The sequence below is a fragment of the Pteropus medius genome, unplaced genomic scaffold (assembly GCF_902729225.1).
Source record: "Pteropus medius unplaced genomic scaffold, Ma_sr-lr_union100, whole genome shotgun sequence".
NCBI classification, from domain to species: Eukaryota; Metazoa; Chordata; class Mammalia; order Chiroptera; family Pteropodidae; genus Pteropus; species Pteropus medius.
In genome coordinates, this window is record NW_024348529.1 from 345564 (window position 1) to 353786 (window position 8223).

Consider the following 8223-nt stretch of genomic DNA (forward strand, 5'->3'; position numbering starts at 1 on the left):
ACGGAAGGAGGTGTGGCAGGCCGGCGGGGACACCGGGAGCCCGGCGATGCTCACTGGGGGAGGGGCCGCGTTCAGCTTGTGGGCAGCGCACCCCGGGAGCAGGAGCCCGCTGTCCATGGCCGCGTGGGAGTCACACTCGGGCACACGCATGCAGCGATGCTCATACCCACAGGCGCGCACACACACTGGCTCAGTGCACACACTCACGCTCACACCCACCTCCCCACATGTGCCCTCGGCTCCAGGCAGCCACTGCCCCCAGGAGAGGCATTGTGGCCAAGGACAGCTGTGACAGGCAATGCCCTGAGAGGGGGCAGTGGAGGGCAGAGTGGGCACGGACGGGGGGCCGGCCTGAGGGGCTCTGGGAGCCCAGAGCAGGCGAGGGCTGTGTCCGGGGCAGCATGTCCATCCTCACATGGGACACTGTCCCCTCTCCTTGAATAGCCACCACTGCTGGGCTCACTAAGAACACAGTTGTCCCCCACAGACCCTCGCCCCGGCACCCTTACCGTCTGGACAAGAGGCGGGACCTGGGGCACAGAATCAGGGCACAGGCAGAGGCGGGCAGCGGACCAGAGGGCGTGCACGCAGGGCCGTCCCCAGGCACCAGGGACAGGAAAAGCTCTGGGGCCCCTGTCCGCTTGCCGGGAGGGGGCTAAATCAGAGACTTGCAAAGCTGCTCGCCTGCCTGACGCCCCAGGACGGTATTGGTGCCATCCTGTCCCACGGACCTGGCCCAGTCCTGCTGGCACCCACCCCGAGGACCCCCTCCCCCTCTCCCAGACTCGGCTCCCACAGGGACATCGCAGTGGGCCTGGGTCCTGCAATGAGGGCACCGTGGGGCTCCTGTGGGCAAGTGGGCCCTCACTCTGCCCCCGAGGTGGCAGCCCTTGCTCGCCCACCCACAGTCACTCCCTGGGGACACATAGCCTGCCCCACGCAGGCACGGGAGCTGCGGGTCCCTGGACGAGAAGGCCAGAGTCGGCCTGTGCCTGAGCAGGGCCACTGAGTGGGGGCGCTGGGTGTGGAACGGAGCTGGGGTCCCCCTGGGCGGTTGGAGCCCGCCCGGCTGCCCGGAGCAGCTCCTCGGAGCGGAGCGGGGTCCTCAACGCCTGGCCCCGAGTGAACGCGGCCCGGAAGTGGGGAGCGGGCGCCAGGAGGCCAGTCGGGGCGTGGGGAGGGACTCTGACTTCGCGGGCACTGCTTCCGGAGAGGCGACGGCGCCCCCGCCTCGCCGCGCCTCCTGGGGAGGGCCCGGACCCCGCCCCGGACCCCTGCTGGCCGCGGGCCCTCTCGGGTGCCCCTCCGGGCCCCTCCGGCCCCCTCCGGCCCCGCCCCGGGCCCCCCACGCCCATCCGCGGGGCCGCAGCGCCCCCTGGTGGCCGCGCGCCGGGGCAGGCGGGTATAAAGGCGCCGGCCCCGCCCGCCTCCCTCCCTCCCTCCTGCCCGCTGGGCGCGCGCTCCGCTGTCGCCGTCGGGACCCGGAGCCTCCTTGCGACGCGTCCAGCGAGCGCGCTGCCTGCGCTCGGGGTCAGGTAAGCGCCCCTCGGCCCTGGCACCGGCCCCGCGGCGCGGGGCCCTGGAGTCCAGTCCTGCTGGGCGGCGAGTCCTGCCGGACAGGGCAGTGCAGGAGCGCGGAGGACCCGCCGGCTGTCCCGGCGCTGCCCAGTGTCCCCCCTGGGGCCGGGGCCTCCACGGTCCAACGGGACTCGGCCTTGGGCCCCAGGGCACCGACTAAACTGTGTGCTGCGCCCTGGCCTGTTCCCCTCCCAACCATCCCCCCCGCCCCAACCCTGGCACTGGGCTCCCTGAGAAGACACAGCAGTTAGGCTCAGCTGGGACCTTTCCACTCCAGGCCGCCAATAGCTGGAGAGGTTGATGGACCCACGTCAGGCCCCTGCAGGGTCCTGGGGGGCTACCGGTCCCTCTGCTTGGAGGACGCCTTCAGAGGGCTGAGGGCCTATGCACCCCTCAAGGAGACACCCCCCATTTGAAGTGGAACTGGGCACAGGCTCTCCAGTGGCCCCTGTTCCCCGGGTTCTAGAGAGAGGGTGTTATCTCTGCTTCTGGGGGGGTGGAGGACAGAGGCAGGGGGTCTCTGATGCCCGAGGGAGGAGTAGAGCACAGGCCGCACACACCCCACCCTTTGGAGGCAGCAGCAACCCAGACTGCTCCCCTTCCTCTGCGGCTGGAGGCACCCTGTACACACCCCGGGCCCCCCAAAATCTACTGGGGAGACTAAGCAGGGGCGAGTGGTTGTCACAGGGAGTGAGGTAGGAGCCCAGCTGAGGTTGCCTGCTGGGCCCAGCCCCACCCCGCCCAAGGACCCCTCCCCAGGCCCAGCACCCACAGGGTGTGGGGTCAGTCCCCGAGAGGCCTAGTGGCATGGCAACAACACACAGGCGGCAGGGCGTGGCTCCCAGGCGCGCTGGCCGTCCCACCCAGTGCCCCTGGCCCCAGCCAGGACACCAGCAGCTCCGTGCCCACGCCCTGGTCCGCGAGCTGTCCCCGAGGACAGGATCCTCACTTTTAGATGGGTGCCCAAGAAGCAGGATCGAGATGCAGATCGCCCCATTTTTTCCTTCCAACGCCCCATTTTTTCCTTCCAACGCCCCATTATTTCCTTCCAACATAGGGGATCTGGCCAGGGGACCACCTTATTCTCCTAACAAGCCAGGCCAGGAGGCGGGACAGGCATTGCGGCTGCCGGGAGCACATGGTCTGCCAGCTTTCAGTGGCTGGGGCAGGAGAGGGGCTGGGACGAGGGCCTGGGCCCCCGGGGCTCGAGGGTGACTCGGAATCTCCTGGGAGACTGGAGGGGCTGGGCACCCGGGGCCCAGGCGTGTCCCTCCGCGGGACGTGGGTCAAGGCAGGCCACTGGGCCCCTCTGACGGCTCTGAAGCCGCCGTGCTGGCGAAAGCGAAGACCCAGCGGCCGGGGCAGCCGCCCGCACAGCTGCCGTGGAGGCCACAGGGGGCAGCGTCCAGGGGGAGGTCGGGAGACCCTCTGGGCCACCTTGTCGGGTGGGGCACGGGCCCCTGCGCCCCCCTTGCACCCCCAGGCCCAGTGGTGAGTCTGCACTGCCAGCCGGCACAGGCGGCTCCGCTGCAGGGGGCCGCTGCGGTCCCTGGGGTGTCGTGGGCAGCCGTGGGCCAGGATGGAGTGGGAACGGCCAGCGCCTGGGAGAGGAGCTGGCCCGAGACCCCCCGGGCCCAGCCAAGGGCGTGGGCCGTGCCCCCTGCCTCCGGCCGGGCGCTTACTTGCCAGGGCTGCCAGGGACCACCAGGTGCACAGGGCGGGGGAAGGTCGTGTTCGCCTGCGGCCGAACGCTCGATCACGCGGGAAACACCTAGCTCTTGTGGTCCTCGTAAGAAAAACACAAACAGTTTGATTCTTTTCCCGTCACTGTGGCTCCGCATTCAGTAGTTCACCCTCCCCTTGAGGTCCCGTTGCAACTTCGTGCGAAGCCAGGGGGACCCTGGTGAGGGGCAGCCCTGGAAAGGAGCAGGGCTCGTGGGGGGCCGCTCCCTGACCAGGCCTGAGGGCCCTCATGAGGCCTGGGCCGTGTCACCAAGCAGCATGCACGTGCCAGCACCCCACGCCTCCCGGGGGCAGCTGCACGGCGCCCCGCTGCAGGCCCCTCGACGCGCAGGTGCAGCACGGTGACCCCAGCTCCGAGGGCCGTGCTCCCAGGGGAGCAGTCGGAGTCAGAGGCCACCAGAGAAGGGGAAAGGAGGCTGGTGCCCACCGCTGGGGACCGACGGTGGCAGTGCCGCCGCCGTCATCCACGAGCCGCGAGGCCTGCCGGCTCGTCGGCGCGTCCTTGGCGTCCGTGCGTGGGCCGTTTGCAGCGCTGCTGCGGCCCCGTGCTCCGCATGGTGCTGCTTTTTTGTTAAGTTATAAGAGATTTTCCCCCCAATTCTTGGACATTGTGGTAAAATACACATAAAATTTACTGTCTTAGCTGCTTCAGGTGCACAGTTCGGTGACATTGAGCACATTCAGGTTGTCGTGTGACCGTCACCGCCGAGCAGATCCAGGACTTTCCGTCTCACAAGACGAACTGTGTCTCCACCGCTCCCCTCCCGGCCCCTGGCGGCCCCCATTCTGCCTTCCGTCTCTGTGGCTTTTGAATATCTAAGTCTCTCATATAATCGGAATGGACAGAACTTGTCCTTTTGTGACTGGCTTGTCTCAGGAGCATGGTTTCGACGTCCACCGTGTTGCAGCAGGCGGAGCGTCCCTCCCGCTTAAGGCTGAGTGACAGTCCCCGGTGCGGACGGCCTCCCTGCTGTCCGCCCGCCCGTCCGTCGAGGGGCCCTCGTGTCGCTCCCACATTTCAGCCGTGGCGAACACGGTGAGCAAATATCTCTGTGAGCCCCCGTTTTCCGTTCGCGTCGGTGTGCACCCAGAAGTGGACATGCTGGACCGTTTTCTCTTTTTAAGGGACCGCCATCTGCCTTCCACGGCCGCTCTTCCATTTCAGATCCCGAACAAAGATCCCGGTCTCTCCGCGTTTCTTATTTTCCGCTTTTTAGTAGTAGCCATGTCATGCGTGAATCATTTTGATTTGCATTTCCCTAATTAGTGATGTGGAGCATCTTTTCTTATGCTTATTGGCCATTCGTATGTGTTCTTTAGAGAAAAGTCTATTCAAGTCCTTTGCCCATCTTTGAATTGGGTTGTTCGATTTTTCGTCATTGTCGAGTTTCTTGTCTGTATATTTTGGATATTAATCCCTTATCAGAAAAATGATTTGCAAATATTGTCACCCATTCTGTAGATTGCTTTTGGACTCGCGATTTTTTTTTAACTTTTATGAAGTCCGATTTGTCTGTTTTTTTCTTCAGTTGCTTGTGCTCTTGGTGTTATATCCAAGAAATCATTGCCAAATCTGCTGTTGTGAAGATTTGGCCCTATGTTTTCTTCTAAATTTTTATAGATTTAGGTCTTCCGTTAGGTCATGGATCCACTTCGAGTTAATTTTCGTGTACGGTGTTAGGCGAGGTCCAGCTTCATTCTCTTGCATGTGACACCCAGTTTTCCCAGCACTGTGTGTTGAGAAAATGTCTTTCCCCCAGCAGTGGTCATGCCACCCTTGCTGAAACCCCTTCCACTATGCATGCGCGGTTACTTCTGGGCTCTCTGTTCCATTTCGCTGGTCTGTTATCTGTCTTTATGCCAGTACCACACCGTTTTGATTACTGTAGCTTCGTAGTAGGTTTTGAAATCAGGAAGTGTAAGTCCTCCAGCTGTGATCTTGTCTTTTAGGATTGTTTATGCTTTGGGGGGGTCTCTTGAGATACCTTATGAATATTAGAATGGATTTTTATATTTCTATAAATATCATCATTGGGATTTTGGTAGAGATTGCATTAAATCTGTAAATCATTCTGGGCAGTATTGACATCTTAATATTAAGTCTTCTAACCCATGAACATGGAATATCTTTCCACTTTATTTCTATCTTTAAGGTCTCTCAGAAATGTTTTCTAGTTTTCAGTGAATAAGTATCGGTAAAGGTAATTTCTAAGTGCTTTACTCTTTTGATGCTAATGTAAATGGAACTTTTTCTGAATTTCCTTTTTGCATTGTTTATTGTGGGTGTACAAAGACACAATTGATTTTTGAGTGTTGATTTTGTATCCTGCTACTTTGCTGAATTTATTTATTCTAAGTTTCTTTTTGTGGGATCTTCAGGGTTTTCTACATATAGAATCCTATCATCCGTAAACAGATACTTTTATGTCTTCTCTTCAGACTTGGATGCCTTTTAATTCTTTTTCTTGCCTAAGTGCTCTGGCTAGGACTCCCAGTACTGTGTTGGAAAGAATTGACGATGTTGGGCATCTTTGCTTTGCTCCTGATCTCAAAGGAAAAGCTTTCGGTCTCTCGCCATTGACAATGATGTTTGTTACAAGATTTTCGTATATGGCTTTTATTATGTTGAGGTAGTTTCCTTCTGTTCCTAGTTTGTAGAGAGTTTGCTTTTTTTTTTTTATCATGAAAGGGTGTTGGATTTTATCAAAGCGTTTTTTTCTATATCAACTGAGATGATCACAAGATTTTTTCCTTCATTCTGTTAATGTGCTGTATTACACTGATTGATAGATTTTTATATGGTGAACCATCCTTGCATTCCAGGAATAAATCCCACTCAGCCATGGTGTTTAATACTTTTATTATCCTGTTGAATTCTGTTTGCTAATATTTCGTTGTGGATTTTTGTACCAATGCTCGTTAAGGATATTGGTCTGTAGCTTTCTTGTCTTGTAATGTCTTTATCGGGCTTTGGTGTCAGCCTAATGCCGGCCTCACAGAATGAGTTAGGGAGCGTTCCCGCTTCGATTGAAGTTTGGTGATTGAAACTGAAAAGTTTGAGAAGTACTGGTGCTAGTTCTTTAAATGTTTAGTAGAATTCAACAGTCAAGCCATCGAGTCCAGGGCCTTTTTTTGGTCAGATTTTCAATTACCGACTCAACCTCATTACCAATTATAGGTCCATACAGAATTCCTATTTCTTCATGGTTTTGTCTTTGTAGTTTTTGTGTTTCTAGGAACTTGTCCGTTTCATTGAGGTCGTTTGATTTGTTGGTGTACAGTTGTTTCTAGTGCTCGCTTATCCTTTTTATTGCTGTAGAATTGGTAGTAAAGCTCTCACTTTCATTTCTGATTTTAGTAATTTGAGTCTTCTCTCTTTTTTCTTAGTCCATATAACTAAAGGTTTTTTAATGTCGTTGATCTTTTCAAAGAACCAACTTTGGGTTTCATTGATTTTCTCGATTGCTTTGCTAGTATATATTTTATTTATCTCTGCTCTGATCGTTAATATTTCCTTCTTTTAGTTTGTTGTTCTTTTTCCAGTTCTTTGAGTTGGGTTATTAACTTGATATGTTTCTCGTTTGTTTTTTAATGAAAATGTTTATAGCTGTAAATTTCCCCCTTAGCATTGCTTTCGCTGTATTCCATAAGTTTGGGAATATTCTGTTTTCATTTTTAATAGTCTCTGAGTATGTTCCACTTTCTCCTATGGTCTCTTTTCAATCTATTGGTTGTTTAAGATCGAGTTGTTTAATTTCCACAACTTTGCGATTGTTCTCACTTTTCTTCTGCTATTGACCTCTACCAGCGTCCAGCTGTGATGTTTCTTGGTGTAGCATTTCCTTTTTAGACCTGCGGAGGGCGCCGTGTTATCGCACCTCCCTTGTCACCGCTCTGGCTGAGCTGACTCTTTACAGGGTTGACACCTTTTTCCCCGTTTATTTTTCTTTTTCTCCTTCGTGAGCCAGACATCGAAGACCAAGTCATTCCGAAGCAACTGCATGCACATGCCCAGTGAAAGGTGCAGGCTCAGCAAAGACCTGAGACGGCCTTACCTTCGTCCCGCAAGCTGGTCCTCACAACAGGGACAGCATACGATAATCAAAACAAGGGGGGAGTTACCACATTATTAGATCCCATGTCCAGTTTCTACAACAACAACAAAAATCACAAGACATACAAAGAAACAGATATACGGCCCATTCAAAGGAAAAAACATAAACCAGCAGACACTGTCCCTGAAAAGACTCGATGGTGGATCTACTAGACAAAGACTTTAACACGACAAGCTCACAGAGGCTTAGCCAGCTAAAGGAAGGCATAGGACAGTCAAGGAAACAGTGTCTGAACAGATGGAAATGTCAGTAAAGGACAGAAAACCTAGATGGACTCGAAGAAATAATGGTTCTGAAAAATATAATAACTGTAATGAAAAGAGTCGTTAGAGGAATTCAAATGCTGATTTGGACAGAAGAATCGGGGAAGCTGAAGATGGCGTGTGTGATGCGTGCATGTGATGTGTGGGGGTGTGACACGTGGGTGTGACATGTATGGTGTGTGTAGTGTGTGTAATTATTATTGTGTGTGGCGATAGAGGGGTGTGTGATGTAGCCAATCATACTGATATGTAGGGTGTGTGATGCATGCATGTGATTGTGGGGGTGTGAAGGTAAGAGTGTGATGTGCACGGTGTCATGTGGAGTGTGTGACGTGTGAGTTGTGCGTGGTGTGTATGTGGTGTGTGTGATGTGTGGGGTGTGTACATGGTGTGTGATATGTACATGACATGTGTATGGTGTGTGCGTGTGATGTATGGGGTGTGTGGCATGTGTGTGATGTGTGTGCATGTCGTATGTATGTAGTAGAGGGTGTGGTGTGATGTGTATGCATGTGGCATATAGG

At 55.0% G+C, this 8223-nt stretch overlaps 1 protein-coding gene across 1 annotated transcript in view; it reads left to right on the top strand.

Annotated features, from left to right (window-relative positions):
- The first annotated feature begins 1381 nt into the window (after positions 1-1381).
- The window catches only part of COL6A2 (collagen type VI alpha 2 chain), a 24868-nt gene continuing 18026 nt past the window's right edge, over positions 1382-8223 (top strand). The window contains exon 1 of the mRNA XM_039879800.1: positions 1382-1535. The gene's annotated coding sequence lies outside the window, so the exon portion shown is untranslated. The remainder of the gene's footprint in view (positions 1536-8223) is intronic.